The sequence below is a fragment of the Triticum aestivum genome, chromosome 5A (genome assembly GCF_018294505.1).
Source record: "Triticum aestivum cultivar Chinese Spring chromosome 5A, IWGSC CS RefSeq v2.1, whole genome shotgun sequence".
NCBI lineage: Eukaryota > Viridiplantae > Streptophyta > Magnoliopsida > Poales > Poaceae > Triticum > Triticum aestivum.
This window is the reverse complement of record NC_057806.1, coordinates 197333968-197351284: the sequence shown is the minus strand read 5'-3', so window position 1 is coordinate 197351284 and position 17317 is coordinate 197333968.

The following is a 17317-nucleotide window of genomic DNA, read 5'->3' as shown; positions in this document are numbered from 1 at the left end:
GCTCCCTCTGCCTTGTATGATGAAACAAAGTGTTTATGCAATATAATGCTTATTATGTTTTTAAATTTTTACTTCCTGTGCGGCCGTGTTGCATGAAATCTGAGGGTTAACCAGTCGCCGGCTTCTGCCCCCACATAGGTAGTACGGGGGTGTTCGGGATGGATCTAAACAATCTTGATCCAATTAGATGGTCCTTGAAGGAGTTGTTTAGCGCAACGAACCAGGCAACCAGACTATGCGGCTGTAACGCCCTCAATTAGCCATAGGAGTGCAATAATAATAACATGGGCGCAGCCCCGAGTATCCGAACTAGAGTGCTATAAGCATCTGATCGGGAAGTACCAATCCTTCGCGTAATGCAGAAGAAATATCCAACAATTTGCAACCTCCGAACATCTGACCGGCTCTCGCCGCATCATGACAGTCAGTTTTCGGCTTTCTCTACTGAGGTGCTCCTTTGGATAAACCAAGGCACAATCGCAGTAGTTCGCCCTTTACAACCTTAGCCGATATAGCGGAACGTAAGGCAGCAAGCATAGGAGCCGGGCAACCCAACTATTGACCAAAGACATGATTCAGAGCCAATGCATATAATGCTAAATTCGGGGTGCCGAACTATACTTATAAAAAGTGTTCGCACTTTTGTTGCCGTAATGTGGGGTGCTATGAAGCCCCTGGCAGACATCAAGCGTACCAAAGTGTACGGGTCCTACCTGATAGGATTATCCACAGGGGAGCTGGAAAAAAAGAGAAAATGTATGAAGGTAAAAAGCTGTAGTCCTACAGCTCCAGCTGCAAACTATTCTCATTGTAATTTAATTAGTATGTCAAGGCGCATTGATACAGGTAGTGTGATAACCCACAAGTATAGGGGATCGCAATAGTTTTCGAGGGTAGAGTATTCAACCCAAATTTATTGATTCGACACAAGGGGAGCCAAAGAATATTCTCAAGTATTAGCAGCTGAGTTGTCAATTCAACCACACCTAGAAACTTAATATCTGCAGCAAAGTATTTAGTAGCAAAGTAATATGATAGTAGTGGTAACGGTAGCAAAAGCTAACAGTAGCAAAAGTAGTGTTTTTGGTATTTTGTAGTGATGATAGCAATAGCAACGGAAAAGTAAATAAGCGAAGAACAGTATATGGAAAGCTCATAGGCAATGGATCGGTGATGGAGAATTATGCTGGATGCGGTTCATCATGTAACAGCCATAACCTAGGGTGACACAGAACTAGCTCCAATTCATCAATATAATGTAGCCATGTATTCTGAATATAGTCATATGCGCTTATGAAAAAGAACTTGCATGACATCTTTTGTCCTACCCTCCCGTGGCAGCGGGGCCCTAACGTAAGCTAAGGGATATTAAGGCGTCCTTTTAGTAGAGTACCGGAAGAAAGCATTAGCACATAGTGAATACATGAACTCCTCAAATTATGTTCATCACCGGTAAGTATCTCGATTATTGTCACTTCGGGGTTAACGGACCATAACACATAATAGGTGACTATAGACTTGCAAGATAGGATCAAGAACTCTCATATATTGATGAAAACATAATAGGTTCAGATCTGAAATCATGGCACTCGGGACCTAGTGACAAGCATTAAGCATAGCAAAGTCATAGCAACATCAATCTCAGAACATAGTGGGTACTAGGGATCAAACCCTAACAAAAATAACTTGATAACATGATAGATCTCATCCAACCCGTCACCGTCCAGCAAGACTACGATGGAATTACTCATGCACGATGGTGAGCATCATGAAATTGGTGATGGAGGATGGTTGATGATGACGATGGCGACGGATTCCCCTCTCCGGAGCCCCAAACGGACTCTAGATCAGCCCTCCCAAGAGGTTTTAGGGCTTGGCGACGGCTCCGTATCGTAAAACGCAATGATTTCTTCTCTCTGATTTTTTTCCTCTCCGAAACCAAATATATAGAGTTGGAGTTGAGGTCGGAGGAGCTCCAGGGGGCCCACGAGGTAGGGGGCATGCCCCCCACCCTCGTGGATAGGTGGTGGGCCCCCTGGTCTTCATCTTTTGCAAGGATTTTTTTATTATTTCCGAAACAATGTTCCGTGAAGTTTCAGGTCATTCCGAGAACTTTTGCTTCTGCACATAAATAACACCATGGTAATTCTGCTGAAAACAGCGTCAGTCCGGGTTAGTTCCATTCAAATCATGCAAGTTAGAGTCCAAAACAAGGGCAAAAGTGTTTGGAAAAGTAGATACGACGAAGACGTATCAACTCCCCCAAGCTTAAACCTTTGCTTGTCCTCAAGCAATTCAGTTGATAAACTGAAAGTGATAAAGAAAAACTTTTACAAACTCTGTTTGCTCTTGTTGTTGTAAATATGTAAAGCTAGCATTCAAGTTTTCAGCAAAGATTATGTACTAACCATATTCACAATAACGCATAGGTCTCAAGTTTACTCATATCAATGGCATAATCAACTAGTGAGCAATAATAATAAATCTCGGATGACAACACTTTCTCAAAACAATCATAATATGATATAACAAGATGGTATCTCGCTAGCCCTTTCTGAGACCGCAAAACATAAATGCAGAGCACCTTTAAAGATCAAGGACTGACTAGACATTGTAATTCATGGTAAAAGAGATCCAGTCAAGTCATACTCAATGTAAACTAACAGTAGTGAATGCAAATGACAGCGGTGCTCTCCAACTAGTGCTTTTTAATAAGAGGAAGATGACTCAGCATAAAAGTAAATAGATAGGCCCTTCGTAGAGGGAAGCATGGATTTGTAGAGGTGCCAGAGCTCGGTTTTGAAATAGAGATGAATAATATTTTGAGCGGTATACTTTCATTGTCAACATAACAACCAAGAGATGGAAATATCTTCCATGCTACACACATTATAGGCGGTTCCCAAACAGAATGGTAAAGTTTATACTCCCCCTCCACCAACAAGCATCAATCCATGGCTTGCTCGAAACAACGAGTGCCTCCAACTAACAAGAGTCCCAGGGGGAGTTTTGTTTGCAATTATTTTGATTAGATTTGCATAAAGCATGGGACAGGGCATCCCAGTGACCAGCCACTTTCTCATGAGTGAGGAGCCGAGTCCACTCCTCTTGAGAATAACCCGCCTAACATGGAAGATACGGACAGCCCTAGTTGATACATGAGCTATTCGAGCATACAAAATAGGATATTTATTTGAAGGTTTAGAATTTGGCACATAGAAATTTACTTAGAACGGTAGGTAGATACCGTATATAGGTAGGTATGGTGGACTCATATGGAATAACTTTGGGGTTTATGGAGTTGGATGCACAAGCAGTATTCCCGCTTAGTACAGGTGAAGGCTAGCAAAAGACTGGGAAGCGACGAGCTAGAGAGCGACAACAGTCATGAACATGCATTAAAATTAATCAACACCGAATGCAAGCATGAGTAGGATATAATCCACCATGAACATAAATATCGTGAAGGCTATGTTGATTTTGTTTCAACTACATGCGTGAACATGCGCCAAGTCAAGTCACTTAAATCATTAAGAGGAGGATACCACCCTATCATACCACATCACAACCATTTTAATAGCATGTTGGCACACAAGGTAAACCATTATAAGCTCCTAGCTAATCAAGCATGGCACAAGAAACTATGATCTCTAGTTGTCATTGCAAACATGTTTATTCATAATAGGCTGAATCAGGAACGATGAACTAATCATATTTACAAAAAGAAGAGAGGTCGAGTTCATACCAGCTTTTTTCATCTCAGTCAGTCCATCATATATCGTCATAATTGCCTTTCACTTGCACGACCGAATGATGTGGATAATAATAATAGTGCACATGCATTGGACTAAGCTGGAATCTGCAAGCATTCAATAAACAGGAGGAGACAAGGTGATATGGGGTCTTTTGTCTGATCAACAATAATGCATATAAGAGCCACTTCAACAATTTAATCATGGTCTTCTCTTATCGACCCCCAAAGAAAAGAAAAGAAATAAAACTATTTACACGGGAAAGCTCCCAACAAGCAAAAGAAGAACATGAAATCTTTTTGGGTTTTCTTTTTAATTACTACTACAAGCATGGAAATTAAAACTAGCTAAAAGCTACAACTAATTTTTTGTTTTTCTTAAGGTTTATTGAACACACAAGAAGAAAGCATAAAAAGGGAAATAAACTAGCATGGATGATACAATGAAAAAGTATGAGCACCGACACCTAGCAATGAGTGTGTGAACATGAATATAATGTCGGTGAGAAATACGTACTCCCCCAAGCTTTGGCTTTTGGCCTAAGTTGGTCTATGGCCACGACTGGCCTGGCGGATATCCATAGTAATAGTTGGGGTCGTACTGCAAAGAAGAAGACTCTGATTGCCACTAGTTGGCAATCATCTCCGGATCCCATTGGTAATTGGACTGTCGTGGAGGATCAACTTGTGGTTCTGGCTCTGGCTCTGTGGCTGATGTAGGGTTCTGATAGGCGTGAATAGCCTCTAATGGAACAAGGTACTGGTCTGCAGATAAATCAAACAAGGAAGGAGCAGGCAGAGTAATAGTCTTAGGATGATGTTTATGAAAGAACAATTTGTATTTAAGCTCCCCTTCCCTATTCTTAACAATAAAGTCATGTGCCACCATACTCTTATAATCTAAGTAAACACAAGGCAGCAATTTTTCTTCCTTCTCATAATGCCTAATAGGTATTTTTAAATGTGCAGCTAGGCGTGAAGCATAGATGCCTCCAAAGATGGGGCCCTTTGTACGGTTCAGACTTAACCGTTTAGCAATAATACCGCCCATACTAACAGGGTTATCACTGAATAAACCGTGGAACAGAATAATAATACCAGGAACACTAAGGTTTCCATAGTTTCCACGACCAATTAAGCAACGACTAGCAAATATTGCAAAGTAGCGTAAAACAGGAAAATGTATGCTAGTGATTCGTGCATCGGAAACCTTCCTTGTTTCCCCTACAGTGATGGTATCAATAAACCCATCCACATCGCCGCGATGTGGTTCCTCTGTCGTGCCCTCAAAAGGGACCAAACAAACCTGACAAAAATCATAAAGTGACATCTCCTTATGCTCATCATATAAATAAAACTCCACCATAGGTGGTGAGCTCCTAGAATGGAAATGAATGTTTTGCACAAAGATATTTGTGAGTAAGAGATACTGGTCGTGTTGGTCGTGGAGGAAAGCGGTGAGGCCTGCATTCTCAGCCAATTCATAAAAATCATCATAAATCCTGGCTGCTCTCAAGAATTCATCGGAAGGCCATTCACACGGCCGAACCTCCGTGGTGTGAGGTAGATTATACTTGGGCTTCTGTGCCTTTTCCTTCGAGCTTCGACTCGATGAGCCCCTCAAAAGTCTCTTCATTATTTTCTGAAAAATTCTGAAATTTTTAGTAACTTCAAAATAAAAGTAAACCAAACTCAATAATATTGATAGCAACTACTCCTACAAGTGTTTAGAGCCTATATCATGCATCAAAACTACTTTTGACCATATAAATTTGACATGCAAGCTCAAGAACAGGGTCACCTAAGCAGCAAAAATTTGCAATGAATAAAGCACTAGAACGAAAACTAATTGGACCAATGGAGGAGTCACATACCAAGGAACAATCTCCCAAGCAGTTTTGTGAGAGGTGCTTTGAGCAAGGAGATCGAAAATGGCAGCAAAATGAGCTTGGACTCGGGTTTGAGCTGGATATTCATGTTTGTGGGAGGAATAAGGAGTGTGTGGGTGAAAGGATAAGTGGAGGAGGGCCACCATGGGCCCACGAGGTAGCGGGGCGCGCCTAGGGGGTAGGGCGCGCCCCTGACCCTTGTGGCCAGGTGACATCTCCTCCTGCTGTGTTCTCAGTGCCAAATATTCTCAAATATTCCAGAAAAAAATCATATTTAAATTTCAGGGCATTTGGAGAACTTTTGTTTTTAGGGTATTTTTATATTGCACGGATAATCAGATAACAGACAGAAAAATACTTATTTTTATTTTATTTATTATAAATAACAGAAAGTAAAAGGAGGGTATAGAAGGTTGTGCCTTCTAGTTTCATCCATCTCATGATCATCAAAAGGAATCCAAGGTTGATCAAGTCTTGCTAACGAACTCATTCCGAATAACATGGAACCGGAGAAATTTCGAATAACACTATGTTACCTCAACGGGGATATGTACATCCCCAATAATAAGAATATCATATTTCTTCTTGACAGTAGGAAGAGGAAATTCAAAACCTCCAAATATAATCGATGGAATTTTTCCAATAGAGTTGATACTATGAACTTGAGGTTGTTTCCTCGGAAAGTGTACCGTATGCTCATTACCATTAACATGAAAAGTGACATTGCCTTTAGTGCAATCAATAACAGCCCCTGCAGTATTCAAAAAGGGTCTTCCAAGAATAATAGACATACTATCGTCCTCGGGAATATCAAGAATAACAAAGTCGTTAAAACAATAACGTTTGCAACCACAACAGGCACATCCTCACAAATACCGACAGGTATAACAGCTGATTTATCATCCATTTGCAAAGATATTTCAGTAGGTGTCAACTTATTCAAATCAAGTCTACGATATAAAGAGAGAGGCATAACACTAACACCAGCTCCAAGATCACATAAAGCAGTTTTAACATAGTTTCTTTTAATGGAGCATGGTATAGTGGGTACTCCTGGATCTCCAAGTTTCTTTGGTATTCCACCCTTAAAAGTATAATTAGCAAGCATGGTGGAAATTTCAGCTTCTGGTATCTTTATTTTATTAGTAACAATATATTTCATGTACTTAGCATAAGGATTCATTTTAAGCATATCAGTTAATGGCATACGCAAAAAGATAGGTCTAATCATTTCAGCAAAGCGCTCAAAATCCTCATCATCCTTTTTCTTGGATGGTTTGGGAGGAAAAGGCATGGGTTTTTGAACCCATGGTTCTCTTTCTTTACCATGTTTCCTAGCAACAAAGTCTTTCTTATAATAACATTGATTCTTTGATTGTGGGTTATCAAGATCAACAACAGGTTCAGTTTCTATATCATTATCATTACTAGGTTGAGCATCATCATGAACATTATCATTAACATTATCACTAGTTTCAGGTTCATTACCAGATTGTGTTTCATCATCAGAGATAGAAATATCATTTGGATTCTCAGGTGTTTCAGTAATAGGTTCACTAGAAGCATGCAAAGTCCTATCATTTTTCTTTTTCTTCCTTTTAGAAGGACTAGGCGCATCTATATTATTTCTCTGAGAATCTTGCTCAATTCTCTTAGGGTGGCCTTTAGGATATAAAGGTTCTTGAGTCATTCTACCAGTTCTAGTAGCCACTCTAACAGCATAATCATTATTCATTGAGAAAATCATTTTGAGCTTTAAGTACTTGTTCTACTTGAGTGGTAACCATAGAAGCATGTTTACTAATAAGTTTAAGTTCACCTTTGACATTAGCCATATAATCACCCAAGTGTTCAAGCATATTGGAGTTGTATTTCAATTGTCTACCAAAATAAGCATTAAAATCTTCTTGCTTAGCCAGAAAATTATCAAACTCATCTAAGCATGGGCTAGCAAACTTAGTAAACGGGATTTCAGCTTTATCATATCTATAGAGAGAATTTACCTTTTCTACCTGTGTCGGGTTATCAAGACCATGAGTTTCTTCAATAGGTAATGGACTAAGATCATATGTTTCTTCAACATGCGGTAAATTAAGATCGTGTATTTCTTCAATAGGAGGTAAATTCTTAACATCTTCAGCTTTAATACCTTTTTCTTTCATAGATTTCTTTGCCTCTTGCATATCTTCAGGACTGAGAAATAGAACACCCCTCTTCTTTGGAGTTGGTTTAGGAATAGGCTCAGGAGCTGGCTCAGGAAGTGTCCAATTATTTTCATTTGTCAACATATTATTCAATAAAATTCCAGCTTCATCCGGTGTTCTCTCCCTAAAAACAGAACCAACACAACTATCCAGGTAATCTATGGAAGCATCGGTCAGTCCATTATAAAAGATATCAAGTATTTCATTTTTCTTAAGAGAATGATCAGGCAAAGCATTAAGTAATTGGATTAGCCTCCCCCAAGCTTGTGGGAGACTCTCTTCTTCAATTTGCGCAAAATTATATATATCCCTTAAAGCAGCTTGTTTCTTATGTGCAAGGAAATATTTAGCAGAGAAGTAATAAATCATATCCTGGGGACTACGCACACAACCGGGATCAAGAGAATTAAAGCATATCTTAGCATCACCCTTTAATGAGAACGGAAATATTTTAAGGATATAAAAGTAGCGAGTTCTCTCATCATTAGTGAACAGGGTGGCTATATCATTTAATTTAGTAAGATGTGCCACGACAGTTTCAGATTCATAGCCATGAAAAGGATCAGATTCAACCAAAGTAATTATATCAGGATCAACAGAGAATTCATAATCCTTATCAGTAACAAAGATATGTGAAGTAGCAAAAGCAGGGTCAGGTTTCATCCTAGCATTAAGAGATTGCTGCTTCCATTTAGCTAATAACCTCTTGAGTTCATATATATCTTTGCAAGCTAATAGCTAAAGCAGCTTCTTTTTCAAAAACATAACACTCAGGAATAACAGGTGAGTCTTCATCATCACTTTCATCAATATTATCAGTTTCAATATTTTCATTCTCTCTAACCCTAGCAAGTTGTTCATCAAGATATTCACCAAGTGGCACAGTAGTATCAAGCATAGAAGTAGTTTCATCATAAGTATCATGCATAGCAGAAGTGGCATCATCAATAACATGCGACATATCAGAACGAATAACAGAAGCATGTTTAGGTGTCGCAAGCTTACTCAAAACAGAAGGTGAATCAAGTGCAGAGTTAGATGGCAGTTCCTTACCTCCCCTCATAGTTGAGGGATAAATCTTGGTTTTTGGATCTCTCAAGTTCTTCATAATGATAAGCAGATATAAATCCCAAGTGACTCAAAGAATAGAGCTATGCTCCCCGGCAATGGCGCCAGAAAATAGTCTTGATAACCCACAAGTATAGGGGATCGCAACAGTTTTCGAGGGTAGAGTATTCAACCCAAATTTATTGATTCGGCACAAGGGGAGCCAAAGAATATTCTCAAGTATTAGCAGCTGAGTTGTCAATTCAACCACACCTAGAAACTTAAATCTGCAGCAAAGTATTTAGTAGCAAAGTAATATGATAGTAGTGGTAACGGTAGCAAAAGGTAACAGTAGCAAAAGTAGTGTTTTTGGTATTTTGTAGTGATGATAGCAATAGTAACGGAAAAGTAAATCAGCGAAGAATAGTATATGGAAAGCTCGTAGGCAATGGATCGGTGATGGAGAATTATGCCGGCTGTGGTTCATCATGTAACAGTCATAACCTAGGGTGACACAGAACTAGCTCCAATTCATCAATATAATGTAGGGATGTATTCCTAATATAGTCATACGTGCTTATGGAAAAGAACTTGCATGACATCTTTTGTCCTACCCTCCCGTGGCAGCGGGGTCCTAACGGAAACTAAGGGATATTAAGGCCTCCTTTTAATAGAGTACCGAACAAAGCATTAGCACATAGTGAATACATGAACTCCTCAAACTATGGTCATCACCGGTAAGTATCCCGATTATTGTCACTTCGGGGTTAACGGATCATAACACATAATAGGTGACTATAGACTTGCAAGATAGGATCAAGAACTCTCATATAATGATGAAAACATAATAGGTTCAGATCTGAAATAATGGCACTCGGGCCCTAGTGACAAGCATTAAGCATAGCAAAGTCATAGCGACATCAATCTCAGAACATAGTGGATACTAGGTATCAAACTCTAACAAAACTAACTCGATTACATGATAGATCTCATCCAACCCATCACTGTCTAGCAAGCCTATGATGGAATTACTCACGCACGGCGGTGAGCATCATGAAATTGGTGATGGAGGATGGTGGATGATGACGATGGCGATGGATTCCCCTCTCCGGAGCCCCGAACGGACTCCAGATCAGCCCTCCCGAGAGATTTTAGGGCTTGGCGGCGGCTCCGTATCATAAAACGCGGTGATTTCTTCTCTCTGATTTTTTTCTCTCTGAAACCAAATATATAGAGTTGGAGTTGAGGTCGGAGGAGCTCCAGGGGGCCCACGAGGTAGGGGGCGCACCTCCACCCTTGTGGACAGGTGGTGGGCCCCCTCGTCTTCATCTTTTGCAAGGATTTTTTTTATTATTTCTGAAACGATGTTCCGTGAAGTTTCAGGTCATTCCGAGAACTTTTGTTTCTGCATATAAATAACACCATGGTAATTCTTCTGAAAACAGCGTTAGTCCGGGTTAGTTCCATTCAAATCATGCAAGTTAGAGTCCAAAACAAGGGCAAAAGTGTTTGGAAAAGTAGATACGACGAAGACGTATCATTGATAACCACAAGTATAGGGGATCGCAACAGTTTTCGATAAGTAAGAGTGTCGAACCCAACGAGGAGCTAAAGGTAGAACAAATATTCCCTCAAGTTCTATCGACCACCGATACAACTCTACGCACGCTTGACATTCGCTTTACCTAGAACAAGTATGAAACTAGAAGTACTTTGTAGGTGTTGTTGGATAGGTTGCAAGATAATAAAGAGTACGTAAATAAAAAGTAGGGGCTGTTTAGATAAAGAAACAATAAAGTAAATATAGCGAGTGTGGAAAAGTGGTGGTAGGAGTTGCGAAATTGGCCCTAAGCGATTGACTACTTTACTAGACCGATAGCAAGTATTATGTGGGAGAGGCCACTGCTAGCATGTCATCCCCGACTGGGAATTCTATGCACTTATGATTGGAACTATTAGCAAGCATCCGGAACTACTAATGTTCATTAAGGTAAAACCCAACCATAGCATTAAGATATATTGGTCCCTCTTCAATCCCATATGCATCAATTTCTATGCTAGGTTGAAGCTTCTGTCACTCTTGCCCTCCAATACATAGTCCTATCAACATACAACTAACCCTAGGGTGTGATCCACGCGCGCAATCATATGATGGGCACCAAAGGACAGCAACATAACCACAAGAAAATTAAATCAATCATAGCAATTCATCAACCACCGATAGGACAACAAAAATCTACTCAGACATCATAGGATGACAACACATCATTGGATAATAATATGAAGCATAAAGCACCATGTTCAAGTAGAGGGTACAGCGGGTTGCGGGAGAGTGGACCGCTGTAGATAGAGGGGGGAAGGTGATGGCGATGTTGGTGAAGATGGCGGAGGTGTTGGTGTAGATCGCGGTGATGATGATGGCCCCCGGCGGCGTTCCGGCGCCACCGAAAGCGAGGGGGAGAGAGCCCCACTCCTTCTTCTTCTTCCTTGACCTTCTCCCTAGATGGGAGAAGGGTTTCCCCTCGGGTCCATGGCCTCCATGGCACGGGAGGGGCGAGAGCCCCTCCGAGATTGGATTTGTCTCTCTTTGTTTCTGCGTTCTCCCCTGGCTCTGTTTCACTGTTTCGTGTATATATGGAGATTCGTAACTCCGATTGGCCTGAAACCTTCGCCGTGATTTTTTTCCGAAAATTAGCTTTCTTGCGGCAAAAGAAGAGCGTCAACCACCTTACGGGTGGCTAACGAGGGTAGGGGGCACACCCCCTTCCTTGTGACACCCTCGGGCACTGTCTCGCGTGGATTTTTCTTCCGGAATTTTCCACCAAAAAGTATCTCCGTCCATTTTTATCCCGTTTGGACTCCGTTTGATATGGATATTCTGCGAAACCAAAAACATGCAACAGACAGGAACTGGCACTGGGCACTGGATCAATATGTTAGTCCCAAAAATAGTATAAAAAGTTGCCAAAAATATATGAGAGTTGTAGAATATTGGCATGGAACAATCAAAAATTATAGATACGACGGAGACGTATCAGCATCCCCAAGCTTAATTCCTGCTCGTCCTCGAGTAGGTAAATGATAAAAAAAGATAATTTTTGATGTGGAATGCTACCTAGCATAATCTTGATCACATATCTAATCATGGCATGAATATTAAGATACGAGTGATTCAAAGCAATAGTCTATCATTTGACATAAAAACAATAATACTTCAAGCCTACTAATAAAGCAATCATGTCTTTTCAGAATAACAAGGCCAAAGAAAGTTATCCCTACAAAATCATATAGTCTGGCATCTTCACCACACAAAATACTCACATCATGCACAACCCCGACGACAAGCCAATCAATTGTTTCATACTTTTGACGTTCTCAAACCTTTTCAACTTTCACGCAATACATGAGCGTGAGCCAGGGACATAACACTATAGGTGGAATAGAATGGTGGTTGTGGAGAAGACAAAAAGGAGAAGATAGTCTCACATCAACTAGGCGTATCAACGGGCTATGGAGATCCCCATCAATAGATATCAATGTGAATGAGTAGGGATTGCCATGCAACGGATGCACTAGAGCTATAAATATATGAAAGCTCAAACTGAAACTAAGTGGGTGTGCATCCAACTTGCTTGCTCATGAATACCTAGGGCATTTGAGGAAGCCCATCGTTGGAATATACAAGCCAAGTTCTATAATGAAAATTCCCACTAGTATATGAAAGTGATAACTCAAGAGACTCTCTATATGAATAACATGGTGCTACTCTGAAGCACAAGTGTGGTAAAAGGATAGTAACATTGTCCCTTCTCTCTTTTTCTCTCATTTTTTGTAGGCTTCTTTGGCCTCTCTCTCTCTCTCTCTTTTTGGGGGGGGGGGCTTCTTTGGCCACTTTTATTTTGATAACCTCACATGGGACAATGTTCTAATAATGACGATCATCACACTTTTATTTACTTACAACTCAATATTACAACTCGATATCTAGAACAAGGATATGACTCTATATGAATGCCTCTGGCAGTGTACCGGGATGTGCAATGATCTAGCATAGCAACGGCATCAAAAAACGGACAAGCCATGAAAACATCATGCTAGCTATCTTACAATCATGCAAAGCAATATGACAATGATGCTCAAGTCATGTATATGATGATGATGGAAGTTGCATGGCAATATATCTCGGAATGGCTATGGAAATGCCATGATAGGTAGGTATGGTGGCTGTTTTGAGGAAGGTATATGGTGGGTTTATGGTACCGGCGAAAGTTGCGCGGTACTAGAGAGGCTAGCAATGATGGAAGGGTGAGAGTGCGTATAATCCATGGACTCAACATTAGTCATAAAGAACTCACGTACTTATTGCAAGAACCTATTAGTCATCGAAACAAAGTACTACACGCATGCTCCTAGGGGGATAGATTGGTAGGAAAAGACCATCGCTCGTCCCCGACCGCCACTCATAAGGCAAACAATCAATAAATACCTCATGCTCCAACTTGGTTACATAACGGTTCACCATACGTGCATGCTACGGGAATCACAAACCTCAACACAAGTATTTCTACAATTCACAACCACCCACTAGCATGACTCTAATATCACCATCTTTATATCGCAAAACTATTGCAAGGAATCAAACATATCATATTCAGTGATCTACACGTTTTATGTAGGATTTTATGACTAACCATGTGAATGACCAATTCCTGTCATCTTTCTAAATAGATATAAGTGAAGCAAGAGAGTTCAATTCTTTCTACAAAAGATATGCCCGTGCGCTAACAAATATAAGTGAAGCAAAAGAGAATTCTACGAATGACGGTTTTCTATGTAAAGAGAAACATGCAATCCAAACTTCAAATGATATAAGTGAAGCACATGAAGCATTCTATAAAGCCATACTCAAAAGATATAAGTGAAGTGCAATGAGCATTCTATAAATCGACCAAGGACTATCCATACCATCTTGGTGCATAAAATAAAAATGAAAACTAAATGCAAAAGACGCTCCAAGATTGCACATATCACATGAACGAAACGATTCCGAAAACATACCGATACTTGTTGAAGAAAGAGGGGATGCCTTCCGGGGCATCCCCAAGCTAAGACGCTTGAGTCTCCTTGAATATTTACTTGGGGTGCCTCGGGCATCCCAAAGCTTGAGCTCTTGCCTCTCTTCCTTCTTCTCACATCGAGACCTTCTCGATCATCGAACACTTCTTCCACACAAAACTTCAATAGAAAACTCGGTAAGATCTGTCAGTATAATAAAGCAAATCACTACTCTAAGTACTGTTGCAAACCAATTCATATTTTTTTGCATTGTTTCTACTGTAGTATAACTTTTTCATGGCTTAATCCACTGATATAAATTGATAGTTTCATCAAAACAAGCAAACTATGCATCAAAAACAGAATCTGTCTAAAACAGAACAGTCTGTAATAATCTGAACATTCACCATACTTCTGATACTTGAAAAATTCTACCACAATTAGGAAAAATAAACAATTTGTATAGGAAGACAGTGCAACAAGAATCAGAACCATTTGACGTTCCAGCTAAAAATGTAAAATCGCGCACTACAGCCAAAGTTTCTGTCCTGCACCGTACAAACCATTAAGCAAATGTAAACATCCTAAAGGCAAACCTTGGCACATTATTTTTATAATACAATGGAATTGTACAAGGGGATAATTATTTTTATTGAAAAGTTTCTGTAATTAAGATTCACAAAGTTCCCATGGGCATGAACAAAGTTCAAGGACGTCCCCCACTTTCACAATGCTCGTCTCTCTCACTTTCACTTTTCTTTTTGAAAAGTTTTGGGTTCCCCTCTTTATTTTTGTTGTTTTTAAACTATATGAAAGCACTCAACAGAAATAAATGACTCTCTAAAACTTCCAGGTTGTCTCCCTGGCAGCGCTTTCTTTAAAGCCATTAAGCTAGGCATATAGTGCTCAAGTAATGGATCCACCCGGATCCCAAGGTATATCAAAGCCAATTTTAATTAACAATGATTTGTAATTTAGTAGTGAGCACAAAGTAACATATATCATGCAACAACGAAGTCTATCTCTCTTCCTATGCATCGGCATGTCATAAAAGAACAATTCATGCACACAAAGAAAGGCCAATGCATAGTATAAACAGTTTCTTGCAATTTTGTTGTATTGGAAACATAGAGAGGTGGAGATATAGTTCCTCTCTCATAATAATTGCAAGTAGGAGCAGCAAGAACATGCATATGATATCTATCAAAATCATCATGTGCAACGGTAAAAGGCAACCCATCAATATAATCCTTAATAAGGGCAAACTTCTCTGATATAGTGTAGTCGGGAGAATTCAAAAAAATAATAGGACTATCATGTGTGGGTGCAATAGCAACAATTTCATGTTTAACATAAGGAACTATAGCAAGTTCATCTCCATAAGCATAATTCATATTGTCATCTTGTCCACAAGCATAGCAAGCATCATCAAAAAGGGATATTTCAAAAGAATCAACGGGACCATAGCAATTATCATAGTATTCATCCTTCGGTAAGCAGGAAGGGAAATTAAACAATGTATGAGTTGAAGAGTTACTCTCATTATAAGGTGGCCACGGGTGATCAATCCGCTCTTCCTCCTTTTGTTCTTCGCTCTCCTCCTCATCTTTTGCATCCAATGAGCTCACAGTTTCATCAACTTCTTCTTCCATAGATTCCTGCAAAATATTAGTCTCTTCTCGGACAGCGGAGACTTTCTTAATAAGAGCATTAATATAGGAATTATATTCATAATTATCATAGCAATATTTTAAGATAGCTAAATTTTCAGTCCTATAAACATCATCATCATAAGCTTCATGCTTCTCAAACAAAGATTCAATTTCATAAGCACCCTTAAAAGCAACAAATTCTTCTATTTGTTCCACATCATAGTAATCATATATACCTCTAGCATAAGAAGCCAAGGTTTCATTATCATTAAATGTGCATAAGAGGGGAAGGTGTGGAGCATTCATCCTAGAGCAACAATTAGAATCATAATTCAAGCATACTTGCCGAGCATACCACTTCAATATATAAATTTGATCCCATAATAGTTTCCCTTTTTGTGTCAAGCGATAATCCCTAAAGTATGCACGTTGATCCAATGTTACTCCCATTATCAAATTGAATGAGGTTTTCTCAGGATTATCAAAGTGGTACATAATATTTTGCACATATTGAGCATCGAGGGTTTTAGCAGGTTCCCCATCACCATGAGCAGAAAGTACACCTAATTTTTTGGTATTTCGTGTTCCATATCCATAACTAAAGATAAAGAACAACTAATAACAGCAAATAAAAATTACTTAGTGATAAATCAAACAAGCACACATGAGAATATTCAACCCACGCTATTGCTCCCCGGCAACGGCATCAGAAAAAGGTCTTGATAACCCACAAGTATAGGGGATCGCAACAGTTTTTGATAAGTAAGAGTGTCGAACCCAAGGAGGAGCTAAAGGTAGAACAAATATTCTCTCAAGTTCTATCGACCACTGATACAACTCTACGCACGCTTGACGTTCGCTTTACCTAGAACAAGTATGAAACAAGAAGTACTTTGTAGGTGTTGTTGGATGGGTTTGCAAGATAATAAAGAGTACATAAATAAAAAGTAGGGGCTGTTTAGATAAAGAAACAATAAAGTAAATATAGAGAGTGTGGAAAAGTGGTGGTAGGAGTTGCGAAATTGCCCCTAAGCAATTGACTACTTTACTAGACCGATAGCAAGTATTATGTGGGAGAGGCCACTGCTAGCATGTCATCCCTGACTTGGAATTCTATGCACTTATGATTGGAACTATTAGCAAGCATCCACAACTACTAATGTTCATTAAGGTAAAACCCAACCATAGTATTAAGATATATTGGTCCCCCTTCAATCCCGTATGCATCAATTTCTATGCTAGGTTGAAGCTTCTGTCACTCTTGCCCTCCAATACATAGTCCTATCAACATACAACTAACCCTAGGGTGTGATCCATGCGCGCAATCATATGATGGGCACCAAAGGATAGCAACATAACCACAAGCAAATTAAATCAATCATAGCAATTCATCAACCACCGATAGGACAACGAAAATCTACTCAGACATCATAGGATGGCAACACATCATTGGATAATAATATGAAGCATAAAGCACCATGTTCAAGTAGAGGGTACAGCAGGTTGCAGGAGATTGGACCGCTGTAGATAGAGGGGGGAAGGTGATGGAGATGTTGGTGAAGATGGCGGAGGTGTTGGTGTAGATCACGGTGATGATGATGGCCCCCGGCGGCGTTCCGGCGCCATCGGAAGTGAGGAGGAGAGAGACCCCCTTCTTCTTCTTCTTCCTTGACCTTCTCCCTAGATGGGAGAAGGGTTTCCCCTCTGGTCCATGGCCTC